General features: G+C 49.0%; 1 protein-coding gene and 1 long non-coding RNA gene across 18 annotated transcripts in view; both read right to left on the bottom strand.

Annotated features, from left to right (window-relative positions):
• Window positions 1-24,022, bottom strand: part of AUTS2 (activator of transcription and developmental regulator AUTS2) — a 1,218,095-nt gene that overhangs the window by 194,659 nt on the left and 999,414 nt on the right. The window contains exon 1 of one of the 16 annotated variants that reach the window (XM_086374666.1): window positions 6,799-6,936. The exons of the other annotated variants lie outside the window; for them this stretch is intronic. The gene's annotated coding sequence lies outside the window, so the exon portion shown is untranslated. Of the gene's footprint in view, window positions 1-6,798; window positions 6,937-24,022 lie in introns of those variants that run through there. 16 annotated transcript variants of the gene reach the window in all.
• LOC147345030 (uncharacterized) overlaps window positions 7,104-24,022 on the bottom strand; it is a 145,997-nt gene continuing 129,078 nt past the window's right edge. For both annotated transcript variants that reach the window (XR_015154495.1, XR_015154496.1), the window contains one exon: window positions 7,104-24,022. This exon is cut by the window's right edge and continues 3,731 nt beyond it. This is a non-coding gene — a long non-coding RNA (uncharacterized LOC147345030).

The following is a 24,022-nucleotide window of genomic DNA, read 5'->3' as shown; positions in this document are numbered from 1 at the left end:
ATGGGAAAAAGGGGTAAAACGCCACTTTTGCCCGCACTTCTAATGTGTGTCTATGATTCCAATGAGCTTTTACACGTTCTGTTCTTTAAAAGCAAAAGAAACAAAAAAGAGAAGTGTGTAGGAAGAGTCTATACAGTCCATGGAATCCTCCAGGCCAGAACACTGGAGTGAGTAGCCTTTCCCTTCTCCAGGGGATCTTTCCAACCCAGAGATCAAACCCAGGTCTCCAGCATTGTGGGTGGATTCTTCACCAGCTGGGCCACAAGGGAAGCCTAAGAATACTGGAGTGGGTAGCCTGTCTCTTCTCCAGTGGATCTTCCTGACCCAGGAATTGAACCAGGGTCTCCTGCATTGCAGGCGGATTCTTGACCAACTGGGCTATGAGGGAAGCCCTCTATACAGATATAACCCACTTTAAATAAATAAGTGTGTAAAACTCCTGAGGGACAGATGAATGCCTAGAGGTGGAAAAATCAGCTTCATAACACACTTCTTCACTTTATCAGAGGGTTCACTGTTTCTGAGCATGCACCCCTTGTGAATTAACACTAGGGTGCAAACGACTCACACCTGCATGACATCCCACTTTTTCAGACACACCCTTATCTAAAACAAGGCATATCTGGACTTCCCTGGTAGTTCAGTGCTTAAGAATCTGCCTGCCAATGCAGAGGCCATGGGTTCGATCCCTGGTCCGGGAAGATTCCATGTGACTCCAGGAAACTAAGCCGCTGTGCCTCAACTACTGAAGCTTCCACACCTTAGAGCCCGTGCTCTGCAACAGGGTAAGTCAGCGCAATGAGAAGCCTGTATACCGAAACTAGAGTAGCCCCGACTTGTGCCACTGGAGAAAAGCCCATGCAAAGCAACAAAGACCCAGCACAGCCAAAAATAAATAGGGGCTTCCCTGGTGGCTCAGTGGTGAAGAATCCACCTGCAGGAGAAGCAGCTTCTATCCCTGGATGAGGAAGACCTCTTGGAGGAGGAAACAGCAACCCACTCCAGTATTCTTGCCTGGGAACTCTCACGCATGGAGGAAGGAGCCTTGCAGGCTATAGCCCGTAAGGTCACCGAGAGTCAGACACGACCAAATGACTGAACAACAACAAAAATCACCACACAAAATAAGGCACATCTGAGAGTGCTCAGCTGGGGACAACAGCGGAAGTTGGGCTGCTGCGTGCGGGCTAGCCACAGAACACAAACATTCCGACCCACTCAACTCCCAGCGCCAGGGTTCTGTTGCTGACTGTGTCCAAGCAACAGTGACTCTCATCCTCTAATCACCACCCGGCCACCTGAAGGGCTCCTGGGAGAAAGCGAGAATTGAAGTGCACTCAGGATATAGCCTAACGCTCCAACCTCTCTGCTCTCTTCTGAAACTTTCCTCCACGAGACCGAGGGTGACCCCAGAGCTTTCGGAATATATTACTACAAAGGGACATACACGGTGCCAACACCAAACATTAACGCGTGGTGTCGTGAGGCCCTGACCCTTCTGGGAGAGGGTCTACTTACAGAACAAAAACCAAAACATCCCATCGTTCATCCTTAGCAACCTGTAAAGTAGAGCTCTCAGATAATAACACGGGGCCTGGTGTCGACAGACCAGGGCTCACATTCTGGTTGTGCCATCATCTGATCTGTGATGCTAACCAAGTCGGGACTTGGAGCTTGGGTTTCCTGCCCTGCAAGTTTGAGCGGGCACCTGGCAAGTTGGATGGCCTGGCACAAGGGTAAGGTCGCTGGGCTTGTCACCATAGGTGCAGAGGCCCTTGCTGGGTGAGAGCAGGACCAGACCAGGGTTTTCCTTTCAACACCTCTGCTCTGAAATTCTCTTGCTGCCATATTCAAGCTACGTTGCAAAGGCAGAGAGAAGCTGCCTGGAAACCCCGAGGACTCGCCCTGTCGTCTCAGGTGCCCTAAGAGAGGTCCCTGCCCTGGGAGGTTGGGAGCCACAGGATCTGCTAATGGGGAATGAGAGGCTATTTAGGGACACCTGCAAACTTTCTGCTCACCTGTGACCTAGACTGAATTGCTCTCCAAGTACTCAGGGAGTTTCACAACTGCCTTGACAACCACGAACAGAGAGCTGAGGCAGGTGCTATTTTTGCAGACGAGGAAACGGAAGGATCACTTTGCCTTTCTGGGGCTGGGAGGGGGCACACTCTTGAAAGACATCCCAGGCCTCTGAGATCCCTTCTTACAGGGATGGGTAACCCATAAAACAAGAGTGTGGGGGAATGTCCCCTGAGGACTTCCTCTCTCCTCTCCACCTTCCTTGTCCCCTCAACACTTCCCACCTTCCCAGCAGCTGCTGAGCTCCACAATGCTTTTCCACAACCCTGACTCACACACTGTCCCAGCAACCCACAGAACAGCTTTCTGGAACACGAGCTGTCAAAGAATGCGAGTCCCTTCAGGTGGGCCCTTGACAGTGGGCCCTCCTGTCCTCTGTTTTCACGGTCCCACATCTGATGGGACTTTCCCATGGTTAAAGCCACAGCCATGGCTTTCTTTTATAAATCCTAAAGCAACTGCTGAGGTCAAGATGCATAGCAGACATCCTGAGGGGCCCCTCAAGGAGTACAAGTTGCTCCTACAAAGGATCTCGATAGAGGTTTCCTTAAAACACATACGAAGACGGCCAAGGAACACAAGGAAAGATACTCAACATCATTAGTCACTGGGAAATGTAAATCAAAGCCATGCGGAGACACCACTTCATGATCATTAGAAAAGCTGGAATAAAAAGACAGACAATAACAAGTGTTGGAGAGGTTATGGAGAAACTGGGACTCTGATGGTGGTAATGCAAAATGGTGGAGCTGCTTTGGAAAACAGCCGGGAAGTTCCTCAAAAAGCTGAACACAGATTTACACTGAAAACCCAGCAATTCTACTCCTGGTTATTTCCCTAAAGAGAACTGCAAAAGTAGGTCCATACAAGAGCTTGTACAAGAATGTTCACCATAGCATTATTCTTAAGAGCCAAAAAACGGACACAACGCAAATGTTCGTCAACCTGTAAATAAAATGTGGTATATCCATACAATGCAACCCTATTTATCTACTTAAGGAGATGAAGTCCTGACACATGCTACAACATGAATCGATCTCAAAAACATTATGCCAAGTGAAATAAGACAGACACAAGAGGTGACACCGTATGGTTCCATTTCTATGAAATGTCCAGAACAGGCATCTCCATAGAGACAGAATGCAGACGAGTGGCCATCAGCCCTGGGAGAGGGGTGTGGAGAGCGACTGCTAATGGGTAAGGGGGTTTCTTTCTGGTGTGATGAAACTGGATGTGAAACTGGTTCTGGAATTTTTAGTGACAGTTGCACAAAACCTTGTGAATACACAAGTCACAAATGACCGACTTGAACACTTGGAAATTGAGAAGTTTTATTACAGAGATAGAATGTGAACCTTCTCTCCTTAGAATTGTTATTAAAAAAAAAAAAAAAAGGCTGCCTTGGAGGGGATGGTTCTCAAACTTGAGCATGCAGCTGTGTGTGGAGAACTGGTTTAACACAGGCAAGCTGGGCGCCACCCCTACAGCGTCTGCCTCCGCAGGTCTAGGGCGAGCCTCAGGACTCTGCGTCTCTGACCAGTCCCCGTGTGGAAGGTCTCGCTGGTCTGGAGGCACATTTCGAGAACCCCAGCCTAGAGCGGTGCCTCTCCCCACTCCCGTGTGCCTGCTGGGCACCATCCAGTGAAGGAATGGCTAGCCAGCTGCCAGGAGGGCTGGCAGTAGGACTGCCCAGCAAGGGGCAGAGAAGGCCGATGCTGCTCTGGAGCCACCCACGTGGTCAGGGAAGCCTGTCTCCAGGCGCAGACCCCAGCTTGACCTCTCCTTCCACCTACCCGCTTCCCTCCCACACATACTGATCCTCCCGCGGAAATAACGAGCTTGCTAAACGCTATCCGTCTGCATCAAGGGAGGTGGCAATCTGTCAAAACACATACCATATCACCGGGGGGCTCTTGTTAGAAAAGGAGATTCTGATTTGAAAAATCAGGGCACAGGTGTGGGGCTCAGCATTTCCGACAAACTTCCAGGAGAAGCCCAGGCCAGGGTCCCTGCGATCTGGAGCAGCCTTCTGACGCCACGATGGGAAGAGTCTACGAGCCAGCAGCTTGGGCACTACATGGAAAAGGTCATCTCACTTTAGAGGCAACAAGAAGGCGCTGACATTACCCTGCCCTTGAGATTCAGGCCAAGGAACCGGGTTATGGGTGAGTGTATTTCAACAACACCTTTCAGGTACTTTCAGTAGTTCATCCCTTTGGACTGGGGCCCAGACCAACACGAGGAATACTTTCTTCTATGCTCTATTGTTACAGCATGGCTGCGGGGCATCACTTGGGCAAAAGTCAGTCATGTGTGTTGTGCAACCAGCAGACAAGTGGTGACGGAAACCCACAACACAGCCTGTCCAGGGAGCCTGAGACTGAGTGGGAAAGAAGACAAAAAAATACACAAGCAGGGGTTGTGACCGCCAAATCTTTTCCAGTGTCTTCTGCCCTCAGACTAACAGTGTGTTCCGAGAGCCGAGAGGCCACTGGTGTCTTGTTTCTATGTCGGAGCCTTTCACTAAGGGTTTGGAATCTACTCTGAACTTGCTGGGAGCCCCATAATCTATTTCTCGATTTTTCTACTAGTTCAGGCTGATTTTAGACGAATGGAGGGGTGGCAGATTATAAAAAGAAGAGAGGTAAGTTGAAACCAAACCTTCAAGATGTTATCATGGAGGGAAACTTCCATGCCATCACACCAAACACCCACTATCCAGGACAAGAATCAGGGGACTGGGTAAACCAGGGCAGAAGTTTGGAAAGAAATAATAGCCATCCTTGACTCTTGTATCACAGAACTGCTTTTTAAACAGTTAACAGGCAGGTATGTGAAGGAACTGTGAGAGCTGAGGAAAAGGACAGCCAATAGGAAGCTGTGCTCTTTAATAATGACCGCTTATGAAAAGTTAGGAAACGTGGCAGTGTGTCGCGCTCGAATGCTGCAAGTCTCAAATCCCCACCTGTGTCGTATGTTCAAGAATCTGTCTGGGAAGGACTCTGCTGTGGCTTGAGGGGGAGAACATAAAAGAGAAGCAGCAGCAAACCAATCAAACCAACAAAATAAGCCTGCTCCACGAAGCCACGGTTCATTCTCGGGGGCAGGTGTAGCTGTTTTAACCGTGTTGTTTGACTTTCACGGCAGTCATGACAAAACAGGGCTGAGAGACAGAGGAAAAACCAGGGTAGGAAAAGTCCTTCAAACTGTGGGCAGTAGCATCGGCACAGCCCCAAGCCACTTCCCAGCTCTGTCCCCAGGCTCCTCTGGTGCACCTGAGGCTGGGAGACACCATGAACAGCCTTCCACCACTGCTTTCTCTCGTTAACAGAGGGAACGACGGAGAGGTTCCCAAAGGCCTAGCAAACTTTAAAACCCAGAGCAGAAGAGATGTGCGGCTCTGTCCCTGCCATCTGCTGCGTCTTCTGGGGTGAAGTACAAGTTTCACGGCGTCCCCCAAGACCACTCTGTGGCCTGGGAGCTCTCTGGAGAAAGCAGTCCTTGCTCATCCTGTTGAAAACTCTAGACTTCATGTAAGCAAGCAGCAGCAGCCGAGGGACAGATAAGTATTAATCGACCCGCTGATTATTTCCTGTATACTGGAAACCCAGTGATTTCCAAACCTGCTGGAGCTTCTGACAGGAATGAACACATGCATCCCAATGCAGGGTTAAAAAGGATTCCCAGAAACCTCCACACACAAAAAAACAAAAAACAAGAAAATTATCCTGAGAAGGGATTTCTCTGCTTCCCACGAGGCGAACAATTTCTTGACAGCATCATAGTAAAGGAAACAATACACCACCAAAGAGGAAAATCGCATCTTTATAATTACAGATTAGTCCTCAAACAAATTCCACCCTACACGCTCGCTCCGCTTGGAGGCCATGTGACTTCAGTGGGGCTTGCCAGCCCCCTCAGCTATCAACAATTACAGTTGAACAGCGCAATCAGGAGATTTTTTTTGGTACAGAAAACCCAGACAGCAAAGCACTCTCAAATGACCCTCTCATTTCGTTCTCCGGGAACGTGGAAAACACTGTTTCACAAAGCAGGGATGAGAGCTAATCCCACTGTAGTGAGCACCGAGCTCTGCTGTCTTCGGAACAGCTGCATGTTAAGGTGCCTGTGTCAGAGATGAGCTATAATTTTTACAAAGGTTTGTATCAGACAGGAATTAGCAGCCTAAAGGAAGTCCTGCTTAGCCCAAGCTGCCACATCCTTCTATTAGGACTTCATCTAAATTTCCATCGCTTGAGCAAGGCACCCACATTTAATTCAACGCACCGGTTACTTATCCATTAAATGGGTTTCTTACCCATCGCACTGCTTATTTAATTCCTACCCCATGGCTCCCCCAAGAAATAAAAAGTGCACTATAATTATATAAACTCTTAATTAAACTGAAGAATTCAGTGTTGCCATTACCCCGTCAGTAATTCCACTCAATTAGGACAAAAGACTTCCATTTATTACTGAACTCCTAATTGCTACTCATTTTCCTGGTTAGTAATTGCCAATCCTAACAGACAATGTGCTTAAAGAAAATTCTGCCATGAAATGATATTTCTCCCCGTCAAAGGAAAGGTGGGATCAGAGAGCCCTTACGTGGTCAGGTGTCGGGTGCTGTGTCCAGCCCCGAGCACCTCTGGGCTGGGGATTTTAAAGGCGGACGCTCCCCGGGTTTGGTTCCTGGCGCTGCGATCATGGGAGACTTACCCACAGAGGAACGGAGTATCCAGGTGGCCAGAGAATCCCAAAGCCAAGTTGAAGACAAAAACAAAACCCACGACGCGGTCTCGGGATTTCCAGAAGTTCAGAGTCTCTGGGAAAGGCGCCTCTGAGGTCCGCAGGCAGGCGGGATGTGCTGCGCCTCGGCCGCGGGAGAGCCGAGCCGAGGGTCCGAGGGGAGATGGTGGCGGCCGCGCGGCGTCCTCGCCCGGGCCAGCCTAACCCTCCTCTCCGGGTGCCGGCACCGAGCGGCCGAGGTCGGGGGAAGCGGGCCCGACAGCGGCTCCGGGCAGCGGCCGCGCCAGCCGTCTACCCGCGGTGCAGGGAGGTCTCGGCCCCCGAGAAGCGCGCCGCCCGCCCGCGCCGCTCCCCGGCCCGCGGAAGGCCGTCCGCGCCACTCATGACCGGCTCTGCTAATTAGCCCCGAAGACTGAGACCCGCGGCGGGGCAACCTGACGATTTATGCCGGGCCCGGGGGAGGTCACCCGCGGTGCGCGCGCCGATTGGCTGCAGCGAGCCCGGCGCGCCGGCGCGGCCTGACCGCCTCCAGGCAGAGCGCGTGCACTTTCTGCCGGCTCCGCATCCCGACCCGGCAGGGAGGCAAGAACAGAGCAGGGCCGAGGATGGGGGCGAGGGGGTGGGCAGGGCCTCCCTGAAGCACTGTGAGGCTCGGGGGGCGGCGTGAAAAATTGGCGGTCGTTGCCTGGAACCACAAGGCTGCCCCACCCACCCAGCCCGGCGGTTTGGAAGAAACGTTCCTTGCCGTTTGAGTGTTTAGACGTTACAGCCTCTACCTGAGTCTTCAGTTGACAATGGGCGCACACAATTTACAGCCAGAAAATTCGGGTTCTGAATTGACTCCAATAGACTTCACGGTTCACAGGAGGACACCAAAAATTAAAGGCTGGAGTGGCTCCTGAAGGTGAGTGGGTGGAGAAGACGGCCGGGCCTCAGGGCTCCTCCCGTCTAGGATTTTCAAAGAACACAGGAGCTACCCTCGTGGTCGCCTTCCTTGCACAGCCCTAACCTCAGGGACGCTTCCAGGAAGTCACAGCACAACACTGAATGATGCAGTTAGGTCAGACTGGCAGATCAAAGAATATTATCTCCGTCTTACGTATTAAGAAACTGAGGCTTGGAATGGTTCTGAAACCTCCTTGCTCCTGAGCTAGTGTCAGAGCAGGCACGCAAACCCAAGCTTCCAATTCCGAGTTTCCACCACAACACTTCAATGCTCCTTAACCAAGAGGATGTGCTGAAGAGACAGAATTCCCTGAGGGAATAGTCAAAAACAGGTGGCCAAAGACACTCCTACAAATAGCACTGACCCCTAAAAGGCGTGGCTTCAATGTCAGCTTCGCAACTCTGCCCACAGAGCCACTAGCAATCATTCTTACTCTCTGCCTCAGTTGGCTGGTTCTGGACACGCTTGCCTGCCTGTGCGTGCTCAGTGGTGTCCGACTCTTTGTGACCCTATGGACTGTAGCCCGCCAGCCCCCTCTGCCATGGAATTTTCTAGGCAAGAATACTGGAGTTGGGCTGCTATTTCCTCCTCCAGGGGATCTTCCTGGCCCAAGGACAGAACTCACGTCTATTGCATCTCCTGCACTGCAGGCGGATTCTTTACCACTGAGCCATCAGGGAAGCCCTTCTAGACGTGTTTGGCGGTGGTGGTTTAGTTGCTAAGTCATGTCTGACTCTTGCAGCTCCATGGACTGAAGCCTTACAGTCTTTCCACGTAAGGCATTACAGGCGTAACCCCTCCGTCCATGGGGTGCTCCAGGCAAGAATACTGGAGTGGGTTACCATTTCCTTCTCCAGGGTATCTTCTCAACCCAGGAATTGAACCCGGGTCTCCTGCACTGCAGGCAGATTCTTTACCAACTGAACTATGTTTATCCCTCACCAAAGTCGGTGCACTCACCCACTCCTTCACCCATTCTGCTCACTGTTTCTAGTCCAACCTTTGCAACCTCCATCCATAGAAGCGGCAGCTGGAGAGAGCTTTCCTGGCCCAGGACTGGAAAGCTACTGTACCTCTCTGTGGCCCTAATGCACGGTCAAGAAGCATTCCTGCCTGGGCGCCTTGTGTTTGGAACTTGAATTTGCAGCGCTCAGCATCTGAGCCATCCTGTCATGTTCCCAAGCAGGGAGCAAGGGCTGCGAACCAGGGCTGTCAAAGGACAGGTTCTCAAAGCGTGGTCCCTGGAGTATCGTCCAGGGACCTCTCAGATCTGTGAATTCTTGGGCTGAACCCCAGATCTACTGAGTCAGAAACCCCAGGGGTGGGACCACCAGCAGTCTGTGTTTCTACAGGCCCTCCCGGTGATTCTGGTGCACACTCAAGTTTGAGAACTGCTGCCAGAAAGAGCTGCTTCCTGTGGTCATGTGAGCAAGGACAGAGCGGAGGCTATGGTCAAGGTGGCGTGGCCAGCATTGAGCATGAAGAAGTGCCTGCCCTCCACTAGGCCACAGTCACAGCCCCTCGAGGGAGGATTCTGGAAGGAGAGGAGCAGAGCTGCGGCCTGGGGCGCTTTTTTGTTTCTAACTCTAAGGATCACCAGTCTCACCCCATCCTCCTTTCATTTTGACAGGGGAGGTCACAGCATTGAGGGCGGCCTGGGCTGCCATGTTCTGAGACGTTGCTGGAGTGGGTAGTCATTCCCTTCTCCAGGGGATCTTCCTGACTCAGGGATCGAACCTGGGTATCCTGCATTGCAGGCAGATTCTTTACCGTCTGAACCACCAGGGAAGCCCAATTTATAGTTGAGAAAATGGAATTATAAACATGTCAAAACCCCTGTCCAAGGTCACAGAGCTTGCAAGGGGCAGAACTGGATTCAAACCTAGGCGGTTTGGCTCCAGAACCTAAGCCCCTAAACCTAACGCTACAGCCCGTGCCAAAATGTTAAGGGAAGCAGGAAGGGTCTGCCCTTTCCTTGGAGTTTCATACTGAACAAGCAATACAAATGTGAGAAAAGCATCTCACATGGCACATGTGAGTATTTTGTCTTACTGTGTGTTGGATTTTCTGTTATCAGTGCGCATATATTACATTTGAAACACATAATTTTTAATTGTTAATATTTTTACAGACTGCAATTTCTGTTGAGGACTCAGCCATAAGGTGATGCGTGAACTCCCAGGAGACCTACAGGTTTGTTTCTTCGTGCTTGGCAGCTGCACAGTTTCTGAGAGACATGGCAACGGCAGCAGCAGCCAAGCTGAGGGGTGGGGGATTACCTGCTCACGGCCAGGTCCGTGTGAGAGAAGTGTGTGGACTGGGAAGCATGTGGCAGGCAGGGGAGTGTGAATGAGGCCCGGGGCACCTGAAGGTGTGTAATCATATTGCCAGGAACAAAGGCTTCCTTTCAAAGGTGAGCTGGTGTGGATCTCAACTCTATTCTACCCCCAGTAATGGGTAACAGCATATCCTGAGAGTCCAAAGGTAAGTGGGGGACTTCCCTGGCAGTCCAGTAGTTAAGACTCCATTTCCACTGCAGGGGGTATGGGTTCTAACCCTGGCTGGGGAAGATCCCGCATGCCACGCAGATCAGCAAAAAAAAAAAAAAACCCAAAACCAAAAAACCCATAAATAAAACATTTATTTCTTTTAAAAAAAAAAAAAACTCCTAGGTGGACACAAGTAAATTAGGTCTCTCATACATACCTGGTAAGCCCTGGCACCAGGCTATACTCAGCTGCACCCAATCTTTCTAATTTGCCTTGGAACTCCTACCAATCCACCAAGGGGGGAGGGTGTGGGAAGGGCAGGTTGTCTCACTCTTGTTTTCTGAGGTTTACAGAAGCAGAGACACCTGTTCAAGTCATAGCTGGGGGCAGGCCAGGCCTAGAGGGCGTCTCAGGTGGCGCTAGTGGTAAAGAACCCTCCTGCCAATGCAGGAGACATAAGAAATGCAAGTTCGAGCTGGGGGTAGGAAGATCCCCTGGAGGAGGGCATGGCAACCCGCTCCAGTATTCTTGCTGGGATAATCCTATGGACAGAGAAGCCTGGCAGGCTATCGTCCATTGGGTGGCAAAGAGTCAGACGGTACTGAAGCGATTTAGCACGTACAGGACTAGAACTCATAGCTCCCAAGTCTTAGTTCAGTGTTGGCTTGCCGCTGACCCCATGTTGCCTATCCAGGTACGTTTGTAAATCTGGATGCTGAAGCATTAACTACAGTTCCCTTTAACTCTGGTCTAAGTTACAGAGAAACAATTTAGCAGGCACTCTACTTATTCAAAGTGTGATAAATTTCTATACAATGAAACTAAAGAGTTCTTGCAGAAAAGCTACAGTCAAGGAGGAAAGCTACATTTTACAAACTACCTTTTGCTTAACAGCAGAGTTTTACAGCCTCTGCTACATGTGTGTTTGTTACAACTGGGGAATCTGTTATGTTTAGTTGTGATTTCTACATTCCTGCCACATTGTGGGAGATTCCCACACCTAAGGAGAGAACTCTTTCTTGTGTTTAGTTACAAGGCCTTCTAGTATATTTATGACTTCACAGAAATTTCTTTTCAGTCATAAAATATAAAAGTATGATGACTGGCTCAAAGGTCTGGCACGACCAGCATAGGGACAAAGAAGTTAGTTACTTTCCTGGTGACTCAGATGATAAAGAATCGGCCTGCAGTGCAGGAGAGCTGGGTTCAATCCCTGGGAAGGGAATATCCCCTGGAGAAGGGAATGGCTACCCGCTCCAGTATTCTTGCCTGGAGAATTCCATGGACAGAGAAGCCTGGTGGGCTACGGTCCATGGGGTCACAAGGAGTAGGACCTGACTGAGAGATAAACACTTTTACTTTCTCTTTTCACTCCAACAATGCTGCCTTGCTCTTCAGAGCAAGTCTGCACAGCAGCCACCATCGATCTAAAAAGTCCTTAGAATACAGGATCGGCATGCCCCCAAGAAGTTCAGATGCCTCAGGAAGGCGGGAGAGGGTAGGATCAAGGAATTTAGACCCAGAAAGATCTACGTTCTAAGGCTCACTCAGCCACCAGCCCAGCAAACTCGGCCATCACTTCAGCCTCCCTGGCCATCCTGTCCTGTGATAGATGAGAGCCTCATGGCCACCTGCAGGCCTTGGGAGAGGCAGCGTGGCCAGCACCCCAAAGCACTGCCCTTGGGCCAGAGGGGCCTGTCAGTACTTCTTTGGGCCCGCTATTCCCTTGTTTTGGGGACTCTTCAGATACACAGACAGAAAACATGCTCCTGGTCACTGTTCTGTGAGGTCACTGTTGACCTGAGAACAGCAGTTTGGAAGCAAGCTCAGTGCACGGTTTGAGCACATCAGTGGCGGGGGCCCTGCTGCTCCGTGTCCCTGCCAGGAGGGAAAGCAGTGTTTCTGGGCTCTGTGTCGCGATTGGTGGAGGAGGTAGCCGGAGAGGAAGAGGATGCTTTTACGACAGGTTTTGTCACTAGGCCTGAGAACAGCTCAGGTTGCCCCTCCCCGCCCCCAGCCCCCCAGCAGCTTGGGGGGATGAGCTAAGTAACAGAAACGGAACAGAAACCACTGGTGATATCCCCATGACTTAGGTCACTATTTTTCAATGGTGTTTTCATACAATGGGCTGCTTTCTGCCTCCTCTCCCCATGAGCCCAGGCAGCCCCTTGGTTCCCCACCACGGTCTATCCACGCAGCCCCACTTCTCCCTGCTGGGCAAGCCTGGGCCATTAGTGCCCACATGGGAGGAGGGGCGGGAGGCTATCCAGCCCCCAGACCCACCCTCCGTGCTAGTGGAAGGCCCAGCTCACGTCCAGCAGTGCACGCTGCAAAGGCCACAGCTCCACCACCAGTGGGGGGCTGGCGCCCAAGAAAGAGGCCCCCCCACTGGGTGAGTGCCCGCCTTTTTATGCCTTTTAATGGTTGCCGCCTCGGTAGGAAATGCTCTGAAGGGATTTTGGAGGACATGGGGTATCTGACAAACGTTTCAAAGTCGATGCTTCACTTTCAGTGAACATCAGCTTTGTAACCCCTGACATAGAGACTGGAGTCTGAATATGCTTAGATCTCAGAATGGAAGGGTTTCTAAAGAAAAACTCCAGAAATACCCGAATTCAGATGTTTTAAAAAAAAAAAAAAAATGTGTGAGAATCAAGAACAAAGCCAGCGAAAGCAGAGGGAGTGAATAACCTTTCATTTCAAGCCGGTTTCCCCACTAGAGACAGTCATGATCTGCGCAGGACTATTTGATGCAAATGCCTCTCAGAAAAGAGCCAGTGGATAATAGATAAAAAGATTATCTGTGACATTATGAAAAATGAAAGTTTAAAAATGGCTACAAGTCCCATAAACAAAAAAAATCCTGAACTTTGTTCAGTCTGTTGAAAGGTAATAGTGGAACTGTTTGATTCAGCCCCTGGGGCCTCTGCCGCTTCCGCCATTGTTCTAATGCCTTCCACCAGCTCATCAGTTTTCAAAAATCTTTCCTGCTGTTTCCTCTTTGCTGGAAACATAAGGTCCAAGAAGCTATCAGAGCCCCTGTTTCCTTTTCCTAACTTGACTCTGATGCTGGAAATTCAAGTGCTGCAGCCCCTGCCCTGCTCTCTTCCCTTCCCTGCAGTCCCCCTCTGTGCTAAACCACCGGCTGTACACTTGATTTAACAGATGAATTACAGATTCAAGGCATGGGCTTCCAGGGCAGGAAAGAGTCTGATTTTTGTCCAGGTCTCTCTTGATTGGCTCAGCATGGAAGTCTTTCATTTAATGGGCCAGGTCCTGCTGAGAACACCTCTGCTGGCACCACACCGATTTCTTTCTTCGCTGGAGAGAGGAGCAGAGATCCTAAAGAGAGATTTTCCATCTTCCGGATTTCTGGCGTGCTCACTAGGTATCATACTTTTTAAACAGAGCATCACGGGTGTAACCCAAGACTCCAGGAAACACGGGATTCATCTGACCGGCCATCTTTGATCTCAGAGTTGGTTGGGGTGTGGAAGAACCAATGTGAACACCTAGGCTACAGAAACATGCCTTTGTCTCCCAGCCAGGGAGGAGGCAGCCTGGTGCTGCCGTTCAGCAGGAGGGTCGAGAGATGGACTACCTGCTTCAGATTCCAGATCCAGTGCCTGCTGACTTAGAGTATGTTTCAGTGCCTGAACTCCTCCATTTGAAAAACAAATACAGAAGATTATTAGACAGAAAGACGTATGACACTGCTGGTATTTGACTGTTTGGGGAATACCAAGCGTAGCGTGCTGCAGTCCATGGGGTCGCAAAGAGTCAGACGCGACTGAGCGACTGAACTGAAGATGATTAGATTGTGCCTCATAAAACTGCTGATAGTATGTGCCACGAAAATTTGCCATTCTCTTTTCAGAACAAAAAATGGCAATTTCATGTGACTCATCCAAACACCTCCTTCGGAGAAATAAGAGCAAACAGCCAGACGAAGCGCTTGGCCCACATGCCTGGCACGCGGTGTTCCATAAAGGTTAGCGCCTGCTGCCCCGGTCAAGAGGCTCAGATCAGTCTCTCACTGAACTGCGGGGTGCTGTACCAGGCATCCAGAAGTAAAACACCCAAATCTGTGCCCAGCACCACCTGCCCACGTGAAAGAGTGCTTTGTTGTTGTTCAGTCACTAAGTTGGGGCCGACTCTTTGTGACTCCGTGAACTGCAGCATGCCAGGCTTCTCTGTCCATCACTCTTATTGAATTTGCTCAAGCTCATGTCCATCGAGTCGGTGATGCCATCCAACCACCTCATCCTCTGTTGTCCCCTTCTCCTCCTGCCTTTAATCTTTCCCAGCATCAGGGTCTTTTCCACTGAATCAGTTCTTCACATCAGGTGGCTAAAGTATTGGAGCTTCATCTTCAGCATCAGCCCCTCCAATGAATATTCAAGGTTGGTTTCCTTTAGGATGGACTGGTTTGACCTTGCAGTCCAAGCGACTCTCAAAAGTCTTGTCCAGCACCACAGTTTGAAAGCTTAAATTCTTCAGGGAAGTGCTTTGAGCACAGTAAAATACTACAGAAATCCACAGAACCCCACTGACAACCTCAACACCCTTCCAACTTCCAGTCAGTCTAGCTGTTTCCACAGCAGCATCAGGACTGCCAAGAGTTGACCTGTCAGGGCTCTCCACTGCTGTTCCATGCAGCATCTTAATTACCCTGCCCTGAGCTCACTGGTAATCAGGTTTTCTTTCTACTCTCCACTGGTGATTGGTGCAGCCCTAAGATGTGAAATAGTGCTCAACTGGGCGTTTGCTCAGTAAGTAAATTGGAGCCAAAGAGAGTATCAGAGGAGTCAGTGATTGTGGCTTCCCTATGAAGAAAAACATGGACCCTGAGCTTATCCAGTGCCCTGAGAAGCCCAGTGTGGACTTGCAGTGAGAAGCTACACACGTCTTGGGTTGGGCTGGGCCAGCCCTCTGCCCTGTGAAATGACAGCAGAGCCCAGGAGACAGGAAAACCCACAGTCACCACCACTACACCCGCCTGGCCATGGTGCTCCTGAACCTGGACGTGGGACCTGGCGTTTGAGAGGTGCTCTGGGCCTGCACTAACGCAGATTTCCTGCCTCTGTCCTTCCTCCGAGGCTGACTCTGGTGTGCAGATAGCTTTGGCTGCAGGCTCAGCCTGCACCCCCTGGCCGGCCCCACCCAGATGCCTCCTTATTCTGGCTCTGTGTCTTGGCATTAAGAGGCATAGCCATCTTATCAAGGGCTCTCTTCCCCTCCCAAATTGCATTTGACCAGTTTCATTTCTGCCTGAAATTAAAACACAGAACTTATCAATCCCAGGCTGTCACAGCATGAATGAAACCCTAGAAATAAATCCAATCTAATGACAGAGCGATCCAGAGACCTCAGTAGGGAAACAAGATACTTTGTTTAATAATTATCAGCCTCTTTCAGGGCCTGTCTGCCAAAGCAGTGGTGTCAGAAGCAGCAGAGAGAATTTTTTTTTTTCCCACAGATTTCATCCTGGGGAAGACTGAAGCCATTTCCAACCAGACTGGACGCTTTTGATTTACATTTCTGATATTAAATGCAGAGCGGCTGTCTGCATTTATGCTACAAGGCATTACTTCAGTGCGAAGAACTGGGGTGGTGGCAGGACTCCAGTTTACTAATGAACAAGCTTATCTGGGGGAAAACAGCTTTTCACACCGTAACAAACAATGCACACCTCTTAGATAACAAATTCAATGGCAAAAAAATACAGCATTGTACGTGTCACAGTCCCATAATTCAGTGGAGGCACCTGCAGCATTAGTGGTTTACATTAATTTTTAAAATTAATTTTGTTTGGCCCGCAGGGAAAATATTTTCCTTTTTGTGTCTGATATCCCGCAGCTCATTAACACTGCTTACTGCGGCTCTACGAGACTATCCATAATCGTCCACTTGGTAGCCAGAGGCCATTTTTAAAACAAAAAAGCTGGAAGAGGGGCAGAGAGCAGGCTTTTCTGCTTCCTTCTACAAAGACCCCTCTTCCAGCTTGACACAGCGCTTGGCATCCATGGAAGCAGGGGCCTCTGCAAGCCTTCTGGGCTGGGCGGCTCCAGGTGGCAGCGCTCATGGGGGCCACCGGGCGCCTCTGGCTGAGTCAAGAGGCTCTTTCTTCCGCTGGTCACCATCACTCCCCGCAGAGCAACGGTGTCCAGACCTCACGATGCTCAGGATTACCTGGGCAGCTTCTGCAGAGATACAGATGACTAGCTGTGTTTGACTAGTGTGTTTGACTCTTCCTGACACCCAGGAATCCTTTCCTCTTGCCTCTCCTCCCTTCCCATGAAGGGGTTAACCACTGGCCACCAGGAAAACAAGCCCCCCACCCCCTCCCGCCTCTGCCTGGGGCACGGAGACAGGGAATTCACTGCTAATCACTGCGGTTGTGATTTCTGATTTCAACTGGCAGCAAAGAGAATTGAACCAGAGTCCCCTGAGAGCAGCCAGCTCCATGAGGCAGACCTTGAGCTTGTTAAGCTGTGGTGCTGCCATGCGATTATCAATTTTAAATTAATCTCCCCAGTCTCTTTAAAGTGGTTGCTAAAAATATAATCTCTGGGATATCTTACCGTAAGACTTAACTAAAGGGAAAAATTTGGATAATAATTAAGTGCTTCCCTCCGTCTAAGCTTTCTGTACAACGCTTCTGGAGACCTGGCTAAGCTGCTGGCAGTAGGAAGGCCAGCCAGGGGCAGGGGCCAGGTCTGAGTGAGCTGGTTTATAAGTTACCCCACTCTCTCTAAATAAAACTTATTTGGACAAAAGGTGAAAGATACAATGCAACACTGTTTTCAAACAAATCCTTCCCTATTTTTTAACCCAAAGAGTTTTGGGAGGGAGGGCCAAAAAAAATCGTCTAGACACACTTTTGCTAAGCTCGTGAGGGAGTTATGAATGGACTTTATAGGGACATAATCTAGGTTATATATACAGCACGTTTTTTTAAAGGCGGCAAAATGGCGCGACAATCTGAACAGAGGTGAAAGGAGTTCTTATGTGTAAGACAGGGGTTCTCTGCCGAACATCTCTGGCCCTACAGAAAGCGCCAGGTAAGTACGGTCATAGGGACTTCCTTGGTGGTGCAGTGGTTAAGAATCTGCCTTCCAATGCAGGGAACATGGGATCGATCCCTGGTTGGGGAACTAAGATCACACAAGCTGAGGGGCAACTAAGCCTTCGTGCCACAACTGCTGAGCCTGGGAGCCCCAGCTAGAGAGAATCCCGTGTGCCACAGCGAAGATCCTGCCTGCTACAACTAAGACCCAACAAAGCGAATAAATAAATATTAAAAAGAAAAAAAAGAGCCTGTTTCCGGCCTGGATGGGAAGGGAGTCTGGGGGAGAATGGGTACGTGTGTGTGTGTGTGTGGCTGAGTCCCTCTGCTGTGCACCTGAAGCTGTCACAATGTTGTTAATTGGCTATATTCCAATGACATAAAAAGTTAAAAATAATTATAGGAACATTTAAAAAGAAAGAAAAAGAACAGACACAGTTTCTAAAAGTCACTAAGAACGATGAAGAAGAAAACAGACAAGAATTCATTAACAGACCCCGAGCTAGTGGTAAAGAACCCGCCTGCCAATGCAGGAGACACAAGAGACGCAGATTCAATTCCTGAGTCAGGAAGAGCCTCTGGAGAAGGAAATGGCAACCCACTCCAGTATTCTTGCCTGGAGAATCTCCGCGGACAGAGGAGCCTGGCGGGCTGCTGTCCATGGGGCAGCAGAGTTGGACACGACTGAGCGCTGAACAGCAACTGCAGCTTTTTGCCAGCAGAAGAGGTGCTTCTAGACCTGGAAGCAAGTCTCAAATTTCCCCATGGGGGGTGGGAGGGCTACTCCGTGCTAGTCTTCCTCTCCCTGTCTCCTGACCTTCCTATGCTTTTGGGCAGTGTGGTGGGGAGATGGATTGTTTAAAGCAACAGCGCATGGACAAACGTGTGCACTCTCCATGAGTGGCCACAGGCGTTTGAGAGCCCAGCCCCTAGAGGGCCCAGGGGCTCTCTGCAGGGCCCTGCCAAGGGCACCTTGTAAGCCAGTGTGCTAAGGAAGAAGGGGGCGGGCAGGGAGAATGGGAAGAAGGGGATTCAGGAAAGGATGTGTGTGTGCCTGCTCAGTCACTCAGCTGTGTTTGACTCTGCGACCCATGGACTGTAGCCAGCCCAGTTCCTCTGTCCATGGAATCTTCCAGGCAAGAATACTGGAGTGGGTTGCCATTTCCTACTCCAGGGGATCTTTCTGACCCAGGGATCAAACCTGTGTCTCTTGAGGCTCCTGCACTGGCAGGTAGATTCTTTCCCATTGAGCCAGCTGGTTACAGATCTGAAAAGGGCCAAGAAGAAAGACTTTCACACAGCCACTCTGTGTCTTCTTTTAATGATAACCATAAAGAAAACTCTGAAATTTGTAAAACCCTATTCTATAACTTCCTTTCTTCAGTAAGGACAAAGGATAAAGTGACTCGTTACCTGTACTACCAACGAGATGTGTGACCTTGAGGAAGCAACCTAACATCTGTGGGCTTCCACTGTGAAAGGAAGGGGCTAGATAGGACAAGTGCTAAAATCCTCATTTTCGTTATTTTGGGCAAAAACAAACGTTGCTATATACAAGCCAAAGCTCAATTTTGGTGCCACCTTTGGCCAAGTGATAAAAAATCAGAATGGAGAAACTTTAAAATAGACACATACGGTACGAACAATATAAAATATAAAAGCTTGAAGAAAAAGCCAGTTACACCACATTGGAAAGTTGCCTGAAGAAAAACGGAATAAGTGATTGGAAAGTGTCTTTTACACAAGTGCAAGTTTCCCGAAACTTTTCCTTTGGCACTCAGGGTCCATCCACCTCTGTCTGTTAAGGCTCTGGGTGGGTAGGGAGTCAGGAAGGTGAATGGACCTGGTGACAAACAGGGTGCCTCTCAAGAAACGGTTGGGCATATGTGATCCTTGTCAGAGTAAGTAGTGCCTCTTGACTTTTTCTGTTGCTGTTGTTACAGATCTACTCAAAAATCTGATGAAAAGATATGGACCTTCTTCTGAGGCAAATGTACAAGTGCACAGATAAACAAAACTTGAAATCCATTTTTGATTCTTGGGCTCCTTGAAGCTTATCCACAGACCCCCATGGTGATGGATTAATTACAGATCAAGCTCCCTGTCTTAGGCCTAGACCCTGGAACATCTATTAACTCTCCCATTTGCCTGGAAGGTCTTAGTGTTCCCATTTTCTCAAGAAGAAATTTATTTTTCAATTAAAAAGTAACCTGATTCTCCCCACACACGCCAGCAATTCTACAGGGAGTCTGGCGTGTTTGGCTGGAGAGCAAGGTCGACAAAGAGAAGACCCGCAGTTGTAGCCCTGAGGACCAAAGCACCTTCGGGGGTAGGGCTTATATCCTAAGGCTTAATTTGGAACCCTTTTCCCACAGGAGACAATTCCTCCGGGCAAATATGTAGGCAGTCCCTACCCCACTAGAGATTGCCTTCTTTCTGACCTACTTCACCCACCTCTGTGACCTGCTCTCCTTCCTGAAGAACTAAGAGGCCATGTGGTACCCAGTGAGGGGGAGGGCGGACAGGAAGCAGCCTCCTGGACTGTCGATAGGGCTGGGCAGCACACCTACCGCACTCCCGTTCAGCAGGCAGCCCAGCGGCTGCCCAGCGCACATCTGCACAGCCGAAGGTCAGTAGGAAAGCAGCCTGGCTTCCAGCCCCGAAGCTCCGCTCTTCTCTGGGTTCCGAGAGTGAACCTGTCAAGTATGTTGACTCTAATTGGCACTGGGCTGCTGGCGGCTAGAAGACAGAAATGTGCTTTGAGGCCTGATACATTTTAGAGAAGATGGTTCCACCAAGCCACTGCTGGTTATTTTCAAAGGCCCTATCATGTGAATGCCCAGGTCACTGAAATCCTTGATCCTGGTGTGGAAGGCATCTCGGCATCCACTGTGCGAACAATCAGCTTCACGGCAGTTGGTCATCCTCTATGATCTTCCTGCTTCTTCCAGGCTGATTATGAATCATATTTGATGAGGAAAGAAATGGTGCCTTCAGGGCAGCTTTGCCCTAGTTCCCAACCTAGCCAATCTTTCAACTAAATGGGTCCGAACACCTCTCCTCAATCGACTGACAAGCAAGGCAACTACACCAGTGGAAATGTGAATCCAATCATTTAGCCCGACGGAGAGAGTCCTAAAAGATGGGTTCCATGACACTAAAGAGCTTGACTCATGTCAGGGGAAAGCAGTCCACAGACCCCTGGAAGAAGAGCTTGAAAAAATGATGTAGGAATTGCACCTATTCTGCCCTATGGGCTTCCCTGGTGGCTCAGTGGGAAAGAACTCGCCTGCCAATTCAGGACACACAGGTTCGATCCCTGGTCTGGGAAGATCCCCTGGAGAAGGAAATGGCAACCTACTCTAGTATTCTTGCCTGGAAAATCCCACAGACAGAGAAGCCTGGTGGGCTACAGTTCATGGGGTCCTAACCAGTTGGACACAACTTAGTGACTGAACAATAACAACATTCTGCCCTGTCCCTGGACACCTGAAACTCATCTCTCCAGTGCTTATGAAGATGTGATGGGATGTTCCATCAGCAAATATGCAAGCGAGACCGCTGACTTGATTCCTAATGAACTAAGGCAAAGAAGAAGAAACAAAACCACACTGATTTGCATTAGGAAAGTACCCAGGGAAAAAAATTCTATTGTCTCAGGAAAAAAAAAAATCCTTAAGAGCCAAGCTGTTCATCTCAATTGCATCTGGATTATTATTTGAAAAGATTAATATCTCCTAACATGACATCTGGGCTTCCCGGGTGGCCCTAGTGGTAAAGAACCTGCCTGCCAGTGCAGGAGACATAAGACGTGGGTTTGATCCCTGGGTTGGAAAGATCCCCTGGAGGAGGGCATGGCAACCCACTCCAGTATTCTTGCCTGGAGAGTCCCATGGACAGAGGAGCCTCTTGGGCTACAGTCCACGGGGTCACAAAGAGGGTCACAAAATTGAAGTGACTTAGCACCCACACACAGTGTGACTTTTATCAGGACTGTATACGAAGATAGCAAACTTGCCAAATTTGATTTTTCTAAGATGTTCCTTTTTTTAAAAAGGAGTCTTAAATGTGTTGGTCTGGCATTGGCTAACAACATCCTTGACCAAATAAGTACCTTGGGGAAAAATACTGGGCTGTCCAAAAAGTTCATTAGGTTGCAACATCTTACAGAAAAACCTGAGTGAACTTTTTAACCAATCCAATAACTTACCTGGAGGGTATATCTCAATAAAGCAGGCTTTATTTTTTAAAAATTGAATAAAAATAACACAGTTCACTGTAGATAAGAACAATTTGGTAAGTCTGACTATGGAACAGTTTTATTTCTTAATTCAGAAACAGGGAAAAGGAATGAAGAAAAGGGTTCTTTTTTTTTTTTAACTTTATAATTAACTCAATGGGAAATCTAGAAGCAGCTACCTTTTTACCAGTGCTCTGGTTAACTAACTACGGTTGGAAGAAAAAGAACTACTTCAGCAAGATGAGGTAAAATGTGTCTGCACTCAGAGTAAGGACATTTAATCTCCAGTGTCACCCCCATCTCAGGGGTCTTCATCTGTCAAAAGAGGGAGACATAGGAAGCTCATACTTCCTCCCCTTCGAGCCACACCCCTGGCAGACATCACTAATCAATCCAGCCCTTTATTCCTTCTTGGTTCAGAGTCCTCAACACACTCCAAGCCGCTACCTAATAGTTGAGAGACCGCACGACAACTGAAATTTATCCATCAGCCCTACACAGGATGAGCTTTAAGGCTCTGCTGCTGCTAAGTTGCTTCAGTCGTGTCTGACTCTGTGCGACCCCATAGACAGCAGCCCACCAGGCTCCCCAGTCCCTGGGATTCTCCAGGCAAGAACACTGGAGTGGGGTGCCATTGCCTTCTCCATTTAAGGCTCTAATTAGCTTCAAATTTCTAGGATATCATCTGTAAATTATTTTTATATCCTACTAGAAGTCCACTGAGGGCAAAACATATATGGACAAGAGTGTTTTATGAGCTTGCCACAGAGGGGGAAAAGGTATACTCTTAAACTAAATAATTCTCACCACAGCTGAGGCTGTACATCAATTGTCTATCAACCCAACTGATAAACCCAAAGTGCCGATAGTCTCAGACAAGTCAGTATCAACTCATCAGTTAGGCAGCCAGACTGGTCTAAGTGTAGTGTATCACTTATCCTGCCTTGGACCATAACAGGATTTAAGGTAGCTTTGAAAGACAATGGAAAAAAAAAGCCATTTAAAAAATCACTGGTAGATGAGAAGGAAAAAAGCAGCAAGGTAGTATGCATAGTAAAGGTAAGAATGAGTTTTGCCTGTCACTTATTTACAACAGGTGGGCCACAAAGCTGACTCAAGGCTTGAGGCAGCAACTGTGAAGAGGGCAATCGGCTCAGCCACAGTTCACAGGGCCACCAGATAAAGAGAAAGAAACTGTTCAGAAGAAGTTCAACTCCTCCTGACTCTACAGCCAGAGTGCTATTTCTCTGACGAGATCTACATGAAGAAAACATGCAAAAGTGTTAGCAGCCAGTAGCTCACTTGTGTCCTACTCTTTGTGACCCTATGGACTGTAGCCCACCAGGCTCCTCTGTCCATGGAATTCTCCAGGTAAGAATACTGGAATGGGTTCTCTTCTCCAGGGGATCTTGCTGATCTAGGGATCGAACCCGAGTGTCTCGCCTTGCAGGCGGGCTCTTTACCATCTGAGCCACCAGGGAAACCCGAAAACAGCAAACAACATACTAAATATTTATCCACTCATTCGTTTAAAAGTCCCAGCAATGAGTGTCACACACCACTGGGTCCTCCTGCGGGGTTTCTGGGACGAGAATGCAGGGAAGGAGAATGCTGTGGCTCTCCAGAGGATCTGGAGAAATATTTCCCAAACTATAGTCCATGGGACCCATGAAATGGTAGTAGGTGTTCCATGGCCAACCCTGTTTGGAAAACACAGCCCACTGTTCCCACAGGCACCCTCACCTGTCCAAATAAATTTGCTCACTGTGATCTCACCCAATAATTCTAAGCAAACTCCTTTATTTCAGGAACACATTAATTACTTCATGGCAAATGATGGGGATAAAATGGAAACAGTAACAGACTTTATTTTCTTGAGCTCCAAAATCACTGTGGATGGTGGCTGCAGCCATGAAATTAAAAGAGGCTTGTTCCTTGGAAGAAAAGCTATGACAAGCCTAGACAGCGTATTAAAAAGCAGAGACATCACTTTGCTGATAAGGGTCCCTATAGTCCAAGCTATGGTTTTTCCAGTAGTCATGTACGGACATGAGAGTTGGACCATAAAGAAGGTTGAGCACTAAAGAATTGATGCGTTTGAGCTGTGGTGTTGGAGAAGACTCTTGAGAGTCCCTTGGACAGCAAGGAGATCAAACCAGTCCATTCTAAAGGAAATCAACCCTAAATATTCATTAGAAAGACTGATGCTGAAGCTCCAGTTTTTGGGCCACCTGATGCAAAGAACTGACTCACTAGAAAAGACCCTGATGCTGGGAAAGATTGAGGGAAGAAGGAGAGATGGGAGAAAGAGGATGAGATGGTTGGATGGCATCACTCACTCAATGGACATGAGTTTGAGCAAACTCAAAAAGATAGTGAAGGACACGGAAGCCTGGTGTGCTGCAGTCCATGGGGTTGCAAAAAGCTGGACACGACTGAGTGACTGAACA

Source organism: Bos grunniens, chromosome 25, assembly GCF_055505025.1.
Source record: "Bos grunniens cultivar Pamir isolate PY7600 chromosome 25, Bosgru_T2T1.0, whole genome shotgun sequence".
NCBI lineage: Eukaryota > Metazoa > Chordata > Mammalia > Artiodactyla > Bovidae > Bos > Bos grunniens.
This window is presented reverse-complemented; position numbering and strand designations above follow the sequence as displayed.